Raw genomic sequence first — 20428 nt, forward strand, 5'->3', positions numbered from 1 at the left:
GATTATCTAGGCTCAGTTGGGAAGACCAGATTTTACCCTCCTCTTCCTTTCCTGCAGCTCCCTCTCCTTCTCTGCTTCCTTTCAATAGTGAACAGAGAACAAAAGTTTTGCATCTTTGAGAGGGGCAGGTTTCCATCGAAACTCCTCTGTGCGCAGAGCCTGCTATAATGCTGCAACAGAAGTCACTAGAGTGATCATGTACTGACTTCTAGAAACTCAGCAAAAGATAGAGACTTTCTCCATGGGGAATAGAGTTCTCAAGATATGACTGAATCCCAAAACAGTACATCCTTAACCCAAATGAACCTTGGCTAAAATAGCTAACATGGATTAAACCGTCAATGAATTGGTCTTTAATTCAGATTAGCAGCTCAAATTCTGCTACATTCAGCTGCTCATTCAACTGCTTTGCATTTTTCCAGCAGCACAAAGCAGCGAGTGACTATGTCCGAGCACACTTCTTGTGAAATCATGAATTTGTTTATTAATTGATCAGCCAGCTTGATTTGCCCCTTTACAAGTCACCTCAGTGACACAGCAATAAACTGGACAGGTTTGCAGTATGGTGGCTCTAAGATTTTTGCCTAAGGGAGCATCATGTGTTATAGAAGTCATGAGAAAAAACAAATCTTTGAATGTTTTCTTCAGTTTGATTGTAATTTCAATAGTGCATACTGTAAAACATGCAAACCTAATATTTTTCCAATTTTCTATGGGACACGCTTTCTCATTCCTTCTCACTGTTTTACCTCACAGTTTAAATCTATCAATTCCCTCTTTCAGGTTTAAAAATCTCTCTAGAATAAGCACCCCATGGAGCCAATTATTTGCATGATTTGAAATGAGGAATTTGTCAAACGTAACCCTTTTTTCCCATCCTTTAACAGACAAGCTCCCACAAATATGTTTGCTGCTTAAAATCGCCTGTCAATGTAAAGAAGCCTTGTTAACAAGAACTACTGGAAAGAACCTTGTAATTTCTTAGCATAACAAGCTTTTGGGATGTCGAGGTTGTGTGCCATACGTACTTTGAGTTCTGGTACAAGTTCTGTCTTATTCCTGAGTCAAGCATTTCCCAGGACTTGCTCTCACATAGCAAAATGGTTAGTGCAGTGCTATAAAAAGTGGTGGATGCAATAAAAATGACAATGCATAAAGGCAGCTTAAAGTAATATGGAACTAATTTATTGAACATAAATATAATTTTCCATACCATACATTTTATAATTCAGCAGTTCTAGAAACTGCATATACAGCAGTAAAATAAGAACGTGGACAGCTTACTGAAATCAGAGCAAATTTGTCAATGGCTTCAGTGGGAAGGTGCTGAGGCCTGGGATTGTTTTTTAAAGACCATTGATAAACAGAAAAGCACATTCCAAAATGTGATGATTGCAAGTACTTGGCAAACTGAGTGCATAATTTGCTGAGCGTGGAGTTTGGAATATACATACTGTGTTCACAGTATGGGAAGCTGAGTTTTAGTCCAGACAAAATTGATACTTTTACAGGGAAGGGTTTTAAGATATCTTTTTGTTTTCTCCTATTTAAGACTAGTCCACATATCATTTGTGCATTGATTTAATTTTATGACAGTTTATGAACATATAATAAACTGGTCAGCCCACTTTTGTTTTAATAAAGGATGTAGGCATATTTGAACGATTTACAGCAGTTTAAGGGAGCCAGGTTCTCTAGTGCAGTCATTAAATCTACTAAAATATCCTAGTGTATAAACAAACTGTAGGATGCTGTTTGATCAATTGTCAGAATAGAGAGTAAGTTCCTCTATTATTATTGGCAAAACATGAGCTGCATAGTGTAATCTCTCAAGATAAAGTAAATACGTTTTTGCATTTAGGCTTAAACCCAAATCCTAATTATAAAGGATTTGTGGTATTAATTTGCTATAGAATGGCAAATACAGCAGGAATAATTTACCTTATGAAGAGAAATACTCAATGAAGTCTAGAGCATTTTACACAGAACTTATGGACTGAAAAAAGGTAGAATTTGCCAGCGCAAAAGATGCACTTGTCCAATAATAGTTGATTCTTATTGAATCTTTAAATTACAGGACAGGCAGTTTGGGTCTTAAATCACCCTTGCCTGAACTAATCTTCTCAGCTTTAAAAAGTACAAGTTATGGAAAGCATGGGAGAGGGGTGCTGACTGAATCTCAAGAGAATAATTAGCAGTTCTTGGAATCTTCAGGGACTATGCGTGCATTTCTGGGAAATATTTCCTTATAAGAGCAAGGATCAGGTTTGACTTCAGTGTAAGCTACAGGCTGTCAGCCATGCATCTGAAGTTCCCTATTTGTTGTTTCACTTCAGGCACTTGAATTAGCCAGTTTTAGTCCAGCCCTACAAATGATACTCATTTTGTGCTTATCTTTGTTCAATTTATTAAAAATGAAAAGCACCTAGTTACCCAGCTGTCAAAATGGGGATTTGCATGAATAAAACATAAGTTATGTTTATCCTGGTATTTGGCTTCTTCTCTGAAATTGAGAATTAGTATAATGAAGGATAGAGGCTGTTCTTTATCAGAGCTAAACCAAATTAGGACAGAAGTATATGGAGTTGTGATTACACATTTCAGTAGTTGGCTTCAAATTTCAGGCGATTTAGACCAAATATTGAAGGACAAGGTCCTTATTGGGTGACACTCCTGGCGTGTTCAAGAGATTATCCATATAGAAAGGGTCCGTATTTGAAATGTTTTACCTCCACTCTGGAAGGAGAGTGGTGTTCAAGCAAAGGCTACCCTCCTTCAGCCAATATCTGGAGAGGAATGATTGTAGCAGCTAGAAAAAAATAACCTTGTGGCTTTTTGGATAGTCCCATCTTTCTTGATTATAGGGTTTCTTGAAGTCAGTTTGAACTCTGTAGGTTGGAACAGTATCCCAGGAGTGTTCTGTTACATCTAACTATTTTAATAATTCTTTCTATTACCAGGTATTTTAGGGCAGTAGCAAACTATATACTGTGAGGAACTGTGACCACAGTCTCTTCAATAAAGTTTCATAGGAAGAATTTCCTTTGTGCATAGATTGGCTGGAGCAAAGCAGAATCTATAAAAAAAAGTTTTTATGTTGACTATGTAAGATTACATGTAATGGAGTTACCTTCTCTATAATAAAGTACCTGCTTGCTCATATACCTCTGTGTGAATGCCAAAAGCAGTTTCCCATTGTATCAAATACAGAACATGTGTAGTTCTGCTTAACTCATAAAGTTTCATTTTCTTTAAATGCTGATGTATTATTTAAGCCTGCACTTTTAAAATTGCTTTGCACTTTTAAAATTATTGTTTCCCCTCTTTATTTTTCTTACATTTCCTTACTTTTTTAGGAGAAAACACCCTAAAATAAAGATCAAATAAAATGGAAATTATGATAAAATGAGCATAACCTTTAAAATATTTAAGCCAGTAAAATTCACGCTCACATCAAAGAGCTGAAAATAATATACAGTTTAAGTTTCTTGGTTCCCATACAATGAATCACTTGGCTTACTTATAGGTATGATAAAGTAGATAAATAACCTTGCTATGTGATATTTTCTTGATCAGGAACAACGCACGTTTCCCTGTATCTGTCTAAACCACACGCGCACACAATGTGTAATGTATGTATACAATACATATGCACTATTTTGTGTATACACACTCATGCAAAAATATGGCACATTAATCTCAACAAGCAGAAGGTGCAACAGCCATAGATGGGCAAAAGGGCAAGCTAGATGGCAAAGCAGAAGGCTAGAGGCAAGACAGTTGTGGCATATATACTTTATTCCAGGAAAGGCCTAAAACTCATGCAGTATTTTATTTTTATTAAAAAAACATGCATTTGCTGCATTTTTGGGGGTGGACACATTTCAAGACACACACGGTAAAAGAAGAAACAGTGAAGACACAGGCATTTCTACAGAAGTTTGAAGTGGCTTTCAGACTTGACTGAAGATCACTTAATTGTACACTGTAAATTGACAGTCTCATGAAAGCACGGGTGATGAAACAGACATTTTTGAGGCATTTCTGATGAAAAATATGGTGTGAAGTGTGCTATAGGATTGCACTGACTAGTTGATCAGATTGGTGTAGAAATGCCAGGAGCCAGCCAGTTGCTGTGACAGTGACTGTGTGAGCAGCCACATGGTGTCTGGTCCCAATTTTCTGTGGCTTTTCATGGGTGGGTGAAGGGTTTTACTCTAGTTCCCTACTGTATTTTTCCAGTCGTAGTTGCTGCTGTTGTTTTCCTTTCAAAGCAGCCTGTACCTATCAAAACTTGACACAACTGATGAAAATGAAATTTCCTACCTCCCTGTTAACATTATGAAGTCATGCAGTATTATTGAGCCTTTTCCTTGTTATTGCAGGGGAATATTTAATAAACTTTGGGCCTACTTCAGGTTTCGATGGCACTGGTGCCGACCAAACACAGCTAGATCCTGGAGACAGAAAATTTCTCTCATGTGAAATGCTGAGATTAAAAAATGCTCATATCAGACAAGAAACAACTCAAGTGGCAATGCAGACAGAACATGTGAAATACACATTCAAGTCTCTTTCTGTCCCTCTTCCATACACCAGCCACCATGGTCATTCTGAGTTTTTAACAACAAACTGCCACCTTCAGTGGCTCATCCCATGCTTCTTCTACCAGACCTGCATAGCAGAGGCAGCAGCATGGGTGTTGTCTCACTCTGTGGCTTGGTGTTAACTCCCAAGGTGGCTAGTGGAAATAGAAATTCATGGTTGTTTGTGGGTATATGTGGCTGCAAACGAGGGTGGCTGAGCACCCAGCATATATTGCACTTCCCACTCCTGTGAGAAGGACGGAAAGGCGGCATGGCCAGCGGTAAGATGGGCAGAAGGAATTATCCCCTCCACACTCACCAGTTAAACCCAACAGTGGCTGCAAGTCAGGGTCATCAGGTGATGAGCTCTCCCCCCAATTATATAAACAAAGTACTTTTGTTTATTATACAAACAGAAGTTTTTACAATTACCAGGTAACTGTAAGAAAATCCCTCTCTAGGGTAAGCAGAACCTTTTAGGCTCTAGGAAATATAAATTCAAGTTCCTTGTTTCACTCAGGTATGTTCCCATGAAATGCTTTTGTTCTAACAAAACGAATTGTTCCACTGAGACATTTATGACTAACTCCAGTCATAATCCATTGAATACAACTAAACTCCTGTATAAAGAGGAATAATTTTGCAGACTGTGTTTCTGAATCTGTAATGCTTCAGAGGAGCTAGATTTATACAATATTTCTTTAATTTCTAGGAAAAACCCCACAGTAATACTGGATTATGATATACATCCAGCATTTTGATAATTACAAAACTATGAGGATACTTTCATATCACACTTAGCTTGAGCTATTGAGTCCTACAGTGTTTTCACAATTTTGTTCCTCTTTCCCCCTCAAAAGCAGAAAAGTTCTGCACCAGGAAGGACACTTAAGCTGTCCAAGCCCAGCAAATTCCACACACACAGAGTGGGTGACATGGACACTTGTGTAAGGCTTTGAAGTGATGACTTTCAGAGGTCCTGATGGAGTCTACCCAACTACTGAGTTAAATTGCAGATTAACGGTGCAGTGTAAAAAGCCTGCCGTTCATTTACTAAGAGGGTTGTGCTACATGGATACACATTCTGCCTCTATTTCTCTTGCTGTCTTGCAGCCTATAGGGAGAGGTGTGAACAATTAGCTAATGAAGAGCACACTATGTCTAGACAGAGCTAACTGTTAGCAGATGATCTGTGTTTATATTTGTCAGTGAGCTGAGTGACATGAGCAAGATAGACGTGCATCAGGAATAGATGCCACTGGACTCCAAATCACCGTCCTTCTTGAGGTGTTTTTTTCCCTTCATTGTTAGAAGTACAGATCATGCTGAGCCCCAGCCTCATCATTTCTCCAGTGATGGAGAGGAATAATGAAAGGCCTTTGAAATATTTACTTTCTGCACAGGGTTTCCTCTTCTGGTTTTGCATTTTAAAAAGTAGAAGTAATGGTATGTATTGCTTTTCATCCACTAAGGATTAAAGGGTCAAGGCTTAGATATTATACTTGCAGCACTGTAAGAGTTAGACTTGAAGATAGGTGCTAGCTTGGGACTCAGGAATCAACAGATCAGTTCCTGGCTTTGTCGCACATTTTCTGTTTGACCTTGGGCAGATTGTTTTGCTTCACTTTGCCGTGCCTTTCTTTCTCATCTGTAAAGTGTGGATAAAGGTACAGCTCGCAAGGACAGCTATGCAAAAAACATTATGCTGCTACAACCAGGGGAAGGACTTGCAGATATTCCTGTCAATGGACTTGTGTGTGGACTTTTGTAGTACATTTTCTTTTACATGATGATTTTGTGGAAGGTAGACACAAGCAGAAGTGAAAGCATGGGAGTAACTCTTTGTCATTTAATCTATTTTGCTGCAGGGAAGGCTTGAGAGTTAGATGCTTTGTGGTCCTACCAGTATAAAGCAGTATTTCAGTAAACATTCAAGAAATCATGTAATTGTAATGCCTAAGTTGTAACAACTAATGGAAGCCATTAGGACAACTATTGTCTAGAAGTAGAGTTTTAGGTATAAAGAAGAAATTTATGGTTCTGTCTGGTTTAAAATGAAATGGGAATGTTTTTAAAGGAGTTGCTATTAGGAAACATTTTGGCTTTTCTTTCTAGCTATAAACAGATGCTTATTCATATTATGCCAGATTTACTAGCTAAGGCTGCTCTTCATCAGCAATGCATAAATCCCTCTTGACTGATGGCAAAGCACAACAAATAAGCTGGCATACAATGAGGAGCTTGCTTACTGACTTTGCAGTGGTGTTATAGTCCTATTCCTGCAATATTCCTACTGACTTTGGTGGTCCAAACTAATTTTTTGAGATCTGTTCACAAGAAGAAATTCTGAGGGATCGTGCTTTGTCTGTGCTGAGAGTTGGATGAAAACTACATTATATACAGTATAAAGCCAGACTCTCAAAGCCAAGAAGGGACTAAGCACACCCTGTCTGTTTTGTGGTCAACATTTCCTTGAATAAATTACGTGGAAGATACGAAAGAAGATGGAAATCTTATGACTTTGCTAATGTGACACTGCATTGTCTCTGTAGGTTTTTCAGTAGCTGTCTATCCAGCCCTCCTAGCTGTATCCTTGCCTGGGAGTGGTTTGGAAAATGGTGCCACAAAACAGCACATCATAAATCCCTAACAGATTGATGATGACTGAAAATGATCACCTCTCTAGGGATGATGTTGTTTATTATACTGTTAGTTGTCTATAAGAAATGGTGGCATTGGTAGGTGTGGTAATGTAAACCCAACACCATGGAACTCTCCTGGACAGGCTTTGGAAACGGAATTGTAAAATCCCCTTTCCCCCTAGGGTGATCTTTTAACCTAAGAGCTGGCATGTTTCTGTTCATTACTGGCACTTGTACTTTGATGACAAATAGCATAGGTATGAAGTCTACCATTGTCCCTCTTAAACAGAATGAAATCCAGTCACAGTTTTGGGCTGAAAAAAATAAGTTTGGACATTTACAGGTAGATGTCTACATCCTAAATCATCACCCTTTATTGTTTTTATAGCTGTGTGAAGAAGAAAAGTAACTTTTAGGTCATAAAGCACATGATTTAGTTCACACCTCTGTGTTAGCATAAGACAAATATGAAACTGGAAATACTATGTTCTCTCCATTCACTGTGAAGGGAACCAAAGGTAACTCACTTAGGTGCACATGGCAACACTGAAAACTTCCTCTAGGTTACATTAATGTGACTCAGAGTGTTTAAGTTATTCCACAGAGTTTTGGAATCGTGAGGGTTATGTCCCCTTTTAAGATCAATGCAGCTTTCAGATTCTCCTCCAAAGGTCACAGTGACAACCGAATTAGAAGTCTTGTGTTTGAACAGGAGAACCTCTCTCCTGCTTGCTGTGCGAGGTGAGGAATTCCTCTCTACATGCTCATTCTCCCTGTGAGAGCATTAAGAGGACCTGGCATTAAAATCCCTTCTGTAGATCAGGCTGTTTGACAAATCTTTGCTTGACTTAGGGGAATGGGTTTTTTTGAAGGTTGCCAATTTTGCAGATTGCAAAGGAGTAGGAAGAGGTCAGCTACAGTTCAGTAGGAAACGAGTGGAATGCCACTGGATTCACTTTACCAAGGATCCCTTACAGACATTTAATCAGAATTAATTTCTCTTCAGTCTCATCAAGGCTGATAAACTTCATGAGAAGGCCAAGCCATTTATCCCTGCTATTACAAGCTTGAAATTTGGAGAGGACTAAATGAAGGGAGCCCTCATTATTTGTATTTATACAGCATACACACTGAACTATTTTTAGCTTTCATGCTGTATTTTAACACATTTGAAGTACAGAAGTGGAAACTGGGAATAATTTGTCTGTGAACTACATGCCTGTGGGGTGTAAGCTAAAATGCTTTCTTTGATCTAACAATGAAGTGAATTTGTGTCATGGACCACACACTTGAAACAAGGCAAGCAGTGGAAAGATAGAGGGAAGGGTTCAAGCATTAATGCTAAGGTCCATGTACAGTGTGTCTTTTCCTCTCCACTCTGCCCTGAGATTAAAAGGCAGTTGCTGGAGTATGTAGAAGAGTTCTGCGTTGCTGTGGAGCAGTACAGCAAGACTTTGAGCTTAGCACCAATGCACGTTAGTGGAAAATAGAATCATTCCTCATTGCTTTGCTGGTGTCTGTTTTGACTATTTTGTGATATTTCTCTAAGGGCTCTTTGTTCAGATGTGGGAGAAATCATACCTCTTTAAGTGGGTTGCTTTCCACTTTTACTGGCTCACAGTGTAATTGATGTTGGGACTTTCAGTCAATACAGGATGTGTTTTTATGCAGCTTCTCTTTTGTCTTCTTTTTTGTTGTTGTTGTTGTTTGTTTTTTAATATGCTAACCTTATTTGTGACAGACCAAAAGCGTAGGTCTGTGGTTATGCAGTGTGTGCATATTCTGTAAATAAGTTTGCATTAAAATACACAGAACTGAATTCACCACCGATAATACTGTCACTGATTTTGCTGAGGTTGTATGAGGGCTGGGTTTGCCTCTGAGTGAAAGTCAGCTGATGGTTTTCATCATGGGAAGATTCTGAATAAATGTGTGTCGTTTATTTGGCATATCCTGTCTTTCCTCTCTAGAAGAGGTGAAAACGTTGTCCTAATAGTGATTTCATTAAGCTGCTTCCCTCTAGATACAAGCACTATCTTGCCGACATAAAATACTGGGTTTTTTTCATAATAAATGAAGCATAAATAAAACAGAGCGTCCTTATGCTGGAAGGCAAACAGAGGAGGATACTAAAAGTGCTCTGACTGTGATCAGTGAAAATCTCAGATGTCCCAAAGTGACTTAGGCTCATAGTCTGATTAATTTTTTACAGTAGTTATGCTCCTGAACCACTTAGTGTTTTTGGAAATCCAGCCTACTCGCAAATGTAAGTACATGGGAATAACAACTCTGCCCTACTCACTGCAATAAATTAAAATCAGATGTCTGAAGACAGTCTCTAGCTGTCTGCCCTGCCTGACTTCTGGATGGTGTTGCCCACAAGTTAGGGATCTCCTATAAAAGAGTGTTTGAATTGCCGCAGTGATTTGTGCACCACGACTGAAATCAGAGGTAGTTTACCTTACATGACCAGCTGAAAACAGGATGTGAGTGGTGAGCAGCTTAGATGATGCTGTCAGGAGGCTAGCAATGTCCCCCACAGGGGTGGGATGGGCAGCTCAGGGAAGGAACAGCTCAGACATCCAACTTCAAAATGCCACCGCAAGTCTGTCAGAAGCTCTAGCTGAAAAGGAATAGCCTTAGACATGCAATAATTACCATTCATATGGGAAGCCACCATCTTAGCGGAAGACTTGGTCCTGGTCCCTTGCTCCCTTGCTGACAACAATAGAGGGAATTTTGCCCAAATAAGGACACTGTCATTATGTCTGAGGAAGAGGACATAGAAAAAAGTGTCAAAATAATTTTAGAAGGTCAGAAGACTTTCTTTGGTAACAGCTTTTGAACGTGAGTCACATATAAAGCAAAATTCTTACATAGACTAAAAGAATGAGCGCGGACAGTATCAAGTACTGACTCTCCCAGCTTGATGAAGTGATTGGTATTAGGATGTTAAAATTAACTGCAGCTCCCTAAAATGTCATTCTAGTCCCTACCCCATACAGGTGATCCTGAAAACCTCTGTGGCCAGTTAGTAAGTCTGTCCAGGGGGATGAAGCCACATGAAAGGCAAAGCCAGCAGTACATCCATTTCGAGAGCTGCCTGATGGAGGCATGAACTAGTATGAGGTGCCACAGCTCTGAGAGCACTAACTTGTGCCTATGTGAACTGACAAAAATCCAGGGCTGACCCTGACAGCACATGCCTAGGCAGAAGTGCGCAGGTAAGGTAATAGCCCACACTTCCCGCCTTGACCTATGTCCTCTGCCAAACATAGAAAGTGGGTGCACTGACTCCAGAGAAGGGGTTTCCACAAGGGTAAAGAAGAGGAAGAAAGGAAACTGCCAAATTTAATCTATTATGTTGGTTCTTTTGGAGTGAGGGAAGGAGCAGTGGAAAGAAGGAGACAGGAGAAGGACAGAAAGAAAGAAAGAAAGAAAGAAAGAGGGAGGAAGGAAGGAAGGAAGGGAGGGAGGAAGGAAGGGGGAAAGAGGGACAAAGATAAAGAGAAAAAGAGAGAATGATAAAGAGAGAAAGGAAGCAACAGAGAAAGAGAGAAAGATAAAAAAAATAAAAAAGAGAAAGAAAAATTCTCCAGCCCTCCAAAGATTATCATTAAACATGAGTAATAAGGAAAATTTTATCAAGCAGGGATCTTTGGATCTGGTAGACATATGCCTTCAACCATTTGTCTATGGCTTTGAAGTACCATCCTTGCAGAGGAAAAAAGTAAAGGAGAGGACTTTACGATGTAAGTCTCATAGCCTGAAAACATCAAAATTTATGGCAGTCTGGGGAAAAACTTGTAAAAATATTTTCATTTATATTTCAGAAGATTTCAAAATCATCTTTAGTATGAGTTTTTAAACTGTCAGTGGTCACTTCAAATCATCTTCATATTGTATTTTGACCACTGGTAGAGAAAACCGAAACATTAGAAGACTGAATAGGGGCAACTCAAGTCCAAATTACAGGCAAGGAAAATGTGGATTTAACAGAGAACTAAAACCGCTGGAGTGTTCCTTTCTTCTCTCAGTAGCATAGCTCAACATGTAAGTGTGTTCCCATACATCAGGTCAGTGTGTGGCTCACCAGCCTCATCGCGGTCTCCATCCACACAGTTGCTGCAGCTCCATACCACTGTCAGCAATTTACAGCCAGTGAGGACATTGTGAAAAGGGATTTGAGTACTGGCTCGTGGACAGCATTCACTCAAGCCCTGGGCTATTGCTGGTTTGGAAGCCACTAAAGGCAAGCACAAATGACATGGTTTGTTCCTTCGGCCCTTTACAAGCTGAGACACATTGACATATTTTTCTAGATATATATTTAGACTTTTTTCTCAAAATATTTTTCTCCCTGCAACAGTATTAAATTGCCAAAAAAAGTTGGCATTAGCAAAAGCCATGGTTTTAATTTTCTTAGTTCATGAAGACTTTTGATTAGAAGTCAATTAAAAGTAGTAAGTCAATTTTTAACAACTGTTTGTTTTGATAATTTTTAGAAATTAACGATTTTTGAAGTTTGTTTTGACTTTCTGTTTCAATTTAGAATTTATTTTTGGAAATCTTACAAACTTTCGTGGGAAAAGAATGTTTCCTCAGCAAACCTACCTAAAAATGTTAGCTGCATAAGAAGATGAAATGAAAGGAGATTGAAAATCCTTTACCTTTTATGACTGGTAACACAGACGTGCTGCATGAATAAATGCAATAGCAGTGTTATACCTCCCCCAGAGTGCCAAAGCTGCTGATTTGTCTGTTCCTCTAGCATGTTATTAGAACTTAATTGCTATTGAAGATTTGTTTTCTAGGGAAGCGCTTGTGTAAGCTCCTATAAGCTAAGCACCAAAAGGGCACAAAGACTGCAATAAGCCTATGGAAACTGGAAGCTAAAAGCAAAGAGAAAATACAGTTTAAATGACAAAACTGTTTTCAGTTTTAATAAAGTTCTGTAACGGTACTGAGACAAAGTCACTCTGTCCCTGTTCTTTTAACTTAGCTGTATAGCAAGGCTACTTTTGAAACATCTTTATCTTATAAGGCAACTGTTGGTATCACTTTTGACACTTAACACTTATTTAAGCTAAAGACCTAAAATCAAGGTCAGTGAAAAATCATGGAGAAGTCAAAAGTCAGGAATGTTTTGTAGACATTTGTCTTTTAGTATGGGAGTCCATCAGCTGGGAAAAAACATTATTTTTTGGCTTCCTCAGTCAGCCTAGAGCCTAGAATCAGCCTAGAGCCTAGAGCCAAACTTAGAATTAACTTCTGGATCTGAAAGCCTCTGTAAGACTGAAATGAAACATGAGATTTAAAATAAAAAGGTGGAAACATGGTGCTTCTATTGCTCTTTGTTGACGTGATTTTCATGTAATTAAAGCTGCAGGTGTACTTTTGGTTATGCAGGTATTCTAGTGAGTGGTTCTGTGTAAATAATATGTTTGCAGTGCTTGCTGGCAGATTGTTCATTATGAGCTCATTTATTTGAGTTCCCCTGTGCAAACAGAAAAACATAAGCCAAATTCTGGGCTACTTTTCCTTGTCTTGTGGGAATACCTGTGCACAGAGACAGAGGAGCTGTTTTGCTGGGGAGGGCACAATTTTCCTGCTTTCCCTTCCATATGTCAGAGAATTCAACATCTCCAGCTAAGCAATACTTGAGAACTATTAAAGGAGCCATGGGCACACACCTCTTAAGTTCTCTATTTCCTGAAACCCAGGAAAGTGGCTCCATTAGAGCTACACAGCTAGGTTTCCCCTATACAATGTCTGATCTTTTATGCTACGTAAATCCTGAATAACGGCAAAGTCTGTGGGTTTGATCTTAGATGGAAGCTGACCCCTTCAGTGTTCCTCCACTTGATCAAAGGTGCTTCAATACTTCAGATGGAAGAGGTGAAAAAAAAGGAGAAAGTTTTAGAAGCATGGTGCATGGTTAATCAGACTTATTTACATGTTCCTGCAAAGCTTGTACCTTGTGTGCTGTAGCAGTGACCTAATTTCAGCCTCTAGCTGTACGTGTATTTGAAGGCTTCACCATGTGTTGTGTACCACAGTATGCTCTTTTGCTTAATACCCCACGCGTCAGTTAGTCCTTTGGATCCTCTGACCTTTAACAGGCTAAACCCTAGCAGCTCGTAATTTCAGTGGTCTGCATACAAGCATTGATGCCGTAGCCTAAAATCTGAAGGCTCCATAAATCTATGTTTAACTTCAGAAGTACAGTTTTGCCCTCTACATCCTTCCTTTCTCTCTCCTGTCTCAAAAAGGCATGTTAATTGACGTGAGAAACGATATCACCTCTGTTATCTAGAATCAGATATTTTGACTGCTCATTCTGTTAGCCTGCCTGAGAAGAGAGCCCTTTCAATATCTTTTTTAAAATCCAATTTTAAAGTAAGCCACAATTCTGATTCTGAGACACCATTAAGAGATGACCCAATTAAAGAGCTACGTATCAAGACCATGAGTGCAAATCATCTTTTGGAAGGCACTAATGAAATTCCTTTTCCATTGTCATTAGATACTTGCTTTCTGACAACCAGTTAATCATAGAAATAATCTTTTAAATATGAGTTAAACCATAGCTATGCCCAATCATCCCATTAAACGTCATCAGGTCATTCTTCACGAAGATAAACAGCTTAAGGAGCATTCTTCCTTTGATCATGTTATCCCTTGATGCTTTTGAAACAAAGGTGAATTCATCCCCCAGATTTCATCAGGCGAAATCTTGAGTGAGCTTTTGCATTGTGCTTGCAGTTTCCTTGGTTGGCTGGGGTGTGCAGCTCTTCACCATCGCAGACTGAAACGTGCATATGAATTTTAATGTATGACAGCCTGTACTATAATGAGTCTAAATGCTAATAATTCGTTTCGTGTGTGGAGGGGATACTGGAGTACATGAGCGAGGAAGTGGGTCCCATTATGGCAGCAGGCATACAGCTAAGTTTTTAGGAATTACTTCAGCCATTGTTTACAAAACAAATAAAACTTATATTTTCCTCAGGAGTGTGTTTAGACCGAAGTGAGTTAAGACCTCAAATGCCTGAGGAGCTAGCCTGCCTTCTAGTTCAGTAGCGTGATCTGCAGTGACTATGTGCAGACCTACTCTCCTCAAAGCAAGGGGTTTTAGTCCTTCTCAGTCAGTCACTGGGGTACCTGCTTCTTTTTCCAGTGACTATAAGCAGCCAACATGCCAAGAATAAGGCACACTCAAACGCCTTGCTGGGCCAGTTCCTTAGGTATCATGGCATATGAATTAGGCTGAGGAAAACCAGTGACTCACGCTCTTTTCCATTATTGCAGGTTCCTCATCTTGGGTAGTGAGAGTTCAGGGAATGACATGTCTTGTAAATTGAGGGGTTCATCTTAAGACTTGGTCTCTGAGACATATCCTCTCTCAGGGTCTGAACTGGGAGAAGGGCTCAGTGAATGCCAGTTTCTGTGAGATGAACATGGAAAAGTGAGCTGTTGTTGCCAGCTGCTTTTCCATCAAAAGATACACCCCTGGTCTGCCCTGTGAAGAGAAATGGAGAAAATTAGGTCTTTGACTGGCGTAGAAACAGATGTCAAGATAAACTGGCTACCTCAGTGTGAGGAATGTAAGCATGCATTCTTTGTTGATAAGGTACAGAATAGTATGTGGACCTGCTTTAAGGCTATGAAGAAGAACGCAAAACAGAGACAAGATGATGACAGAAGGTATTGCAGCCTTGATAGGCCCACTTAGAGTGTGCACTGTAAATGCAGGCACTTTTCATACACTGATGTTGAAAGGATATTATTGCTGGCCATGGCAGAAAGCCTGTCTGTGCATCTCTAGAAGATTAGTCCTTGCAGGGCACTGTGATGCAGACTGAGCATGCCATCAGAGGCAAAGCTCCAACTGACAGGCAAAGTCCAATCTGCTACACAGGAACCATTTTGCTCAGTGATGGATGTCTAGCAGCTTGGCAGATAGGTACGTCAGTGTGTGAAGGGGAGGCAATTACCCTATTTTAGAGGTTTAGAACTGAAAATACAGCTGCCCACTTGCTTTGCTTTGCAGTTATTTTATTGATGTGCATACATGAGATCAAAGGTCTAATGCTTGTATATTTTTACATTATATTTATTATTTTATAGCCCTACCTGGCAGATTGCAAGAGTAGATGGCAGTAATGTAATTTTACTCTCTGCTTCAGCAGGGATTTTGAAATAAGAGAACTTTCCTCAGTGTATTCCAAAGAATTAAATGTCAGTGTGGCACAGTGAAAGCTGGAACTGGATCTTTAGGAATGCTTAATTAAAAGTGTAGGACAAACTAGCCTTTTTCATTAGCTAATAGTTTTTCATTGCTGTTCGTTCAAAATTTTTAAGCAATGGATTAAAAGGGGCCTGTTTGAATAATCTGAGTGGCATTTTGTCAAGTATGGTGTCAACTAAGGTGCATTTGGAGAAGCATGGGTTATGGCTAGCTGGGGCAGTAAAGCTCACCATATGAGCCAGTACTTGTCTGAGTTCATCCTGCTAGGCTCTTTGGAGAGCACATGTGATGCCGTGTGTTATCTCATAGCATTGTGTCTCACAGGAAGATGACACTGCCTTCCAAAGAGCAGCTGTTTCCCTCTTCATTCCGGCAGCAGGAAGCCTTGCCTTTTATGTCTGCCTATTTAACACCTTTGTATGAGGACATGATCAGAAAGGTACAGGTTCCCTACTGCTCAGTGTAGAAAAAAATGACTCTGCTTAGATTCTGTTTTTCTCTCAAAGCTTTTTCATCCAATGTAAGTAGATGTTGCTGCTTAAATAATGGCCTGCCTTCTGCTTTTTCTAGACCTGGCCGTGCATTTCTGCAAATATAGTTACAGCAATGTTAATGACCATGTGGCTGGGCCATGATCTGGGTCAAGGAACTGACCCCAGCAAGAATTAATCGATTTTAAAAAAAAGGAAGTGTTTTTGAAGCTGCAGCCTCAGGAGCTACGAATTGACACCTTTCACCTTGTTGGATTCAGGAATGTGCAATTTCACAGTAAGGACAATTGCTTTCTCCCTTTCACTGCTAGGCATTTATTAATTTCCAGGTATGCAAAGTGATTCTAGTGATAGTTTAACTAAAAAAATACGTTGGGAGCGCCTCCAGCATAGGGATGGAACCTCTTTATGTGAGATGAAATACATTAGGGCCTGAGGAAGGAAGAAACTCGTTTCAACAGTAATGAATGGGAAGATGCAATAGGCAGAATCACTGTCTATAGCACTGTATCAATCTAGGAAAAATAATTTTAACATTATTGCAAATCATGCTGAAATTCCATTTGGTTCCGTATCCAGACAGTTGCCCTTAATGCAATCTGCCTTTAATGCAAATAGTCTGGCAGTATATAATTTTGCATATACATATATATAATTAATTTATTGCACATAATAACTCATTACATTCTCCTGTCTTCCTCCAATCCATGTATTTGGCTTCCTGAGCAATAGACAGAATTGTATCTTTATGTTTAATAAACCACTTTTTCATGAATTTCTTTAATAGGATCCAATGCTTTTCTTAGACTACTGACATCTGAACACACTATGGCAACGTGTTCTATTATGTAAAATGCTAATACATAAAAATAAAGGAGTTTTGCTTGTTCAAACTTGCTGCCCAATTTCATTAGGTTTCTCCTAGTTCTTCTTTTATTTAAAATTGTGAGTAATAATTCTGAATTAATTTTCTCAAGACTATTTCTGTCTTTATGAAGATCTGACAGTTCTCCCCTCAGTCATTTCTTTGCAAAGCTGAAGACTGTCAGCCTGTGTCACTTTTCCTCAGACAGAAGCCACATGCCACTTCTGTATCTTGTTTTCATGCTGCCATTTTTTGTACGTAACCTAGGTTTAACAGTCTGGTTGCTGTTCTGTCTCTTGCTCACCACCTAACTGATGTTGTGATGAGCTTTCAATGGGGCTTTTCAGATTCCATCCCCAAGCAGCGACAGCGAGTGTGGACCTGGGCGCTGTGTCCAGGCACTGTACTTTTGTCCCCTGCCAGTCACTGTGCATTCATGAACTCTGAATTTCATGTGCCATTTTGTTGCCCTGTCACACAGTACAGTTTTGTGTCACAGCTGTGCAGTGGTAAGGTACAGTTACAAATACACAGTTTTATTTGTAACACCACAGATAACATTATCATTAACGAGCTTTTCTAAATCTGGTCTCACCATTTCCATGTAGTTTATGAACAATATGAACATATGTGAACACAGTTTCCCATGCAGTCCCTGTGTGCAATCCATGTCCCTGGCAGGCCCCATCTGCTGTGAAAACCCTCGCCATTTGTTATCCCTACTTTTCTTTCTTAGTGAGTAATTATCTTTATCTTACAAAAGCTTTTGTTTTGTTTGGTTTTTTTTTTTGGGGGGGTGTGGGGTGGGGTTTTTTTTTGGTTTTTTGTGTGTGTGTTGGTTTGTTGTTTTTTTTTTTTTTTTAAAAAGACCTGTGGTGAAGAAATCCGTTAAACAAGAACCTTTAGGGAACCTTTAGCAAAGTTGCCCGGGACCTCAGGGCACCCCGTGGCCTGGCTGTCCCTGCCCAGCCCCCCGGGGCTCCCACCTCCACCCCACGGTCCAGGACCTCATGCCAGTCCCCGGGGCCATCAGCCCCAGTGACACTGCAGCAGGGCCGGTCCCCAGCTCCCCACAGCCCTGCCCGCCCAGCCAAGGGCCCTGCCAAGCCTGGCCCACCCATAGTCCCATGTCACGGCCTGGCCATGGCCTGTCCCTGTCCCCGGGGAGTGCCCGGTGCCCGGGGCTGGGGCTGCCCCAGTCCGCCCCGCCTTCCCTGCTCCAGGCTGCTGTGGGACGGGCCCTGCCTGCTGGACCCTGCCCTGGGACCCCCACTGCTCGCGGCCCTGGGGAGTCCCTGTCCCGCTGTGCCCTGGCAACAGCACTGATTGTCGCCTCACGTATCTTTGCCCAGGGTAACTTCCTCTTACAAAGGCTGGACTGACTGCTCTTACTGTATTATTTAATTATCTACAAATGCGATTCTTACTGCAATTGACCAATTTACCTGGTATAGAAATCAGTCTTGTTTGTCAGGTTTTCTTTCTCTAGAGCCTCTTGCAAAGTCTTGAAAGAAAAATTTTAACATTCTTAAAACAATACATCTTAAGCTTGAGGACCAGGTTGAGTGACAAACCTATGCATCACAGCTAGTAGCCAGGATAGTCATAGCTGAGATTGTTTTAGGATGGCTGGGACAAAATTACCTGAGATTTTTTATTTTTATTTCTTTTTCTAAAGCTGTTGATATTTAAACACTTTCTCGAACTTCCCTCTAACAGAAACCTTGCAAACACCTCTGTACCAAATATTGATACAAATCAATAAATTATCTTTTATTATACTTATATTGTATTTTTTAAGATGCATATATATATATATACTTAATTACATTTGTATTATAATCTTAGAGTGCCCTTGTACTTCAGCTGCCTCTGAGCTCTGAAGACTCACTTGCTACCTGGTTTGTGTTTTTGGAAAAAATGCAGCTTCTATGTGACTAGCAAACCCTTTCTCAGACTCTTTTGACACTGTGTTATACGTATACCAGCCTTTTTATTCTTCTCAGCTTTCTTTCAAAAACTTCTATTTTTGAAAGATATGATGCTTTTAATAGTTTCTTGTACTCTCCCTTTTAATTTTACTAACTTTTCTTAAGGTTCTTACAGTCTTTTCATTGTGGTATACATTTCTTTTGAACATTTCATTTTTATTTTATAAACAGTCTCCATGGCAACTGTAAGCATTTTTATCCTTTTAGCTGCTCATTTTAATTTAAACAAGCTTCCTAATTTTTAGTGATTCCTCTTTTTTTTTTTTTCTGAAGTAAGCTACTACACGGTTGGAAGCTGTTTTTCTTTTTTGTTCTAGCAAGAATGCTGAATCTGAGCATACTGAATACAGTCATGCAGAGCAAAACAGACCTTGGGCACAATTCACTACTAAAATAAGGGTATTTTCTTCTCTCGTGGCTCCACCAATTAGTAACTTCAATAAGCAGTTGGTTATAGAGTCTAAAAATTTCATTTCTGCATCACACTTTGTTGTAACATCTGAAGTTTATCTCTGTTAAATCCCACCCTACATAGTCACTGGCACAGCTCTGATGTATGTATTTCAATGTCAATATAGAACTTTAATTATAGGTGTATAGATATTCCTTATACTTGCCAATAAATGGAATTTGTTGACTTTCATCCTTTAGAATATAACACTCTGCACAACTGCACAGTGTGTACAGTGTTACCCTTATTATCAGTGTCCCACAGGTTGTCTTGCTTCCACTAAGTTTCTGAATGCCTATTACATCAAAACAGATGTTTGAGTTTACTTAGTTTTGCATTTGTTTAAAAACACTCACTTAGCCTTTTTTCAGCTGTTGCAAATAAGTTGATTCCTGCAAGGAGTGTGCTTGTGAATACTGTTGTCTTGCACACCTATTAGCTTTCCCTTCCTCTGTAACTTAAAAAACACCCTGCAACCTTTCACATTTCTGGCAGCTCTGGTTTCAGGTTGTTTTGCAGTTGTATTTTATTTGAACACTGGGAATCTGTGTTATGCTGCCTTCCCATCTTTGGGACTTCCTCCTTGTCCACAGCTTCAGCACTGTTTAGGTGAAGAGCTTTGTGCAAAGTATAAGCAGAACTTTCCAAGTCTTTTGGCCATGGAAGAGTTGTTCAGATAAGATAGACTTCACGTGATAGCCACCTCAGCTTCTGTAACAGTGCTAAGACTCTCTCTGCCTGTTGATGACAGCTTCAGCCTAATTGCAGGCTAAGTTTTCTATGCACTGCTATTAAACAGACGCTGGTTTCCAGCGGGACTGCAGTTGCCTGGCATGTCAAATAATTTCTTTACAACAGAGCTTATCATTGTGTCGCCTATACAGCCCCACTGATCCTTCCCAAAAGTCCTTTTAGCACATGTGCAGACTTATTTCCATCCCCTGATGTGCTGAGAGCAGTAATTACTGGAGGCCAGGGGTAACTTGCTGTCCCCTGGGTCTGCCTAGCATGCTCTGATAGGCATATCTGGCAGCTGGGTCATTGTATATGTAGCCAGGGGAGAGCAGTTCCTGGGTGTTTTATTTATTTGATATTTGTGGTGGGATGTTAGAAATGGTTGAAGGAGAAGTGACAAGTTGTCACTGTCTTCA

This window comes from Leptosomus discolor, chromosome 2 (genome assembly GCF_034619465.1).
Source record: "Leptosomus discolor isolate bLepDis1 chromosome 2, bLepDis1.hap2, whole genome shotgun sequence".
Lineage (NCBI taxonomy): Eukaryota > Metazoa > Chordata > Aves > Leptosomiformes > Leptosomidae > Leptosomus > Leptosomus discolor.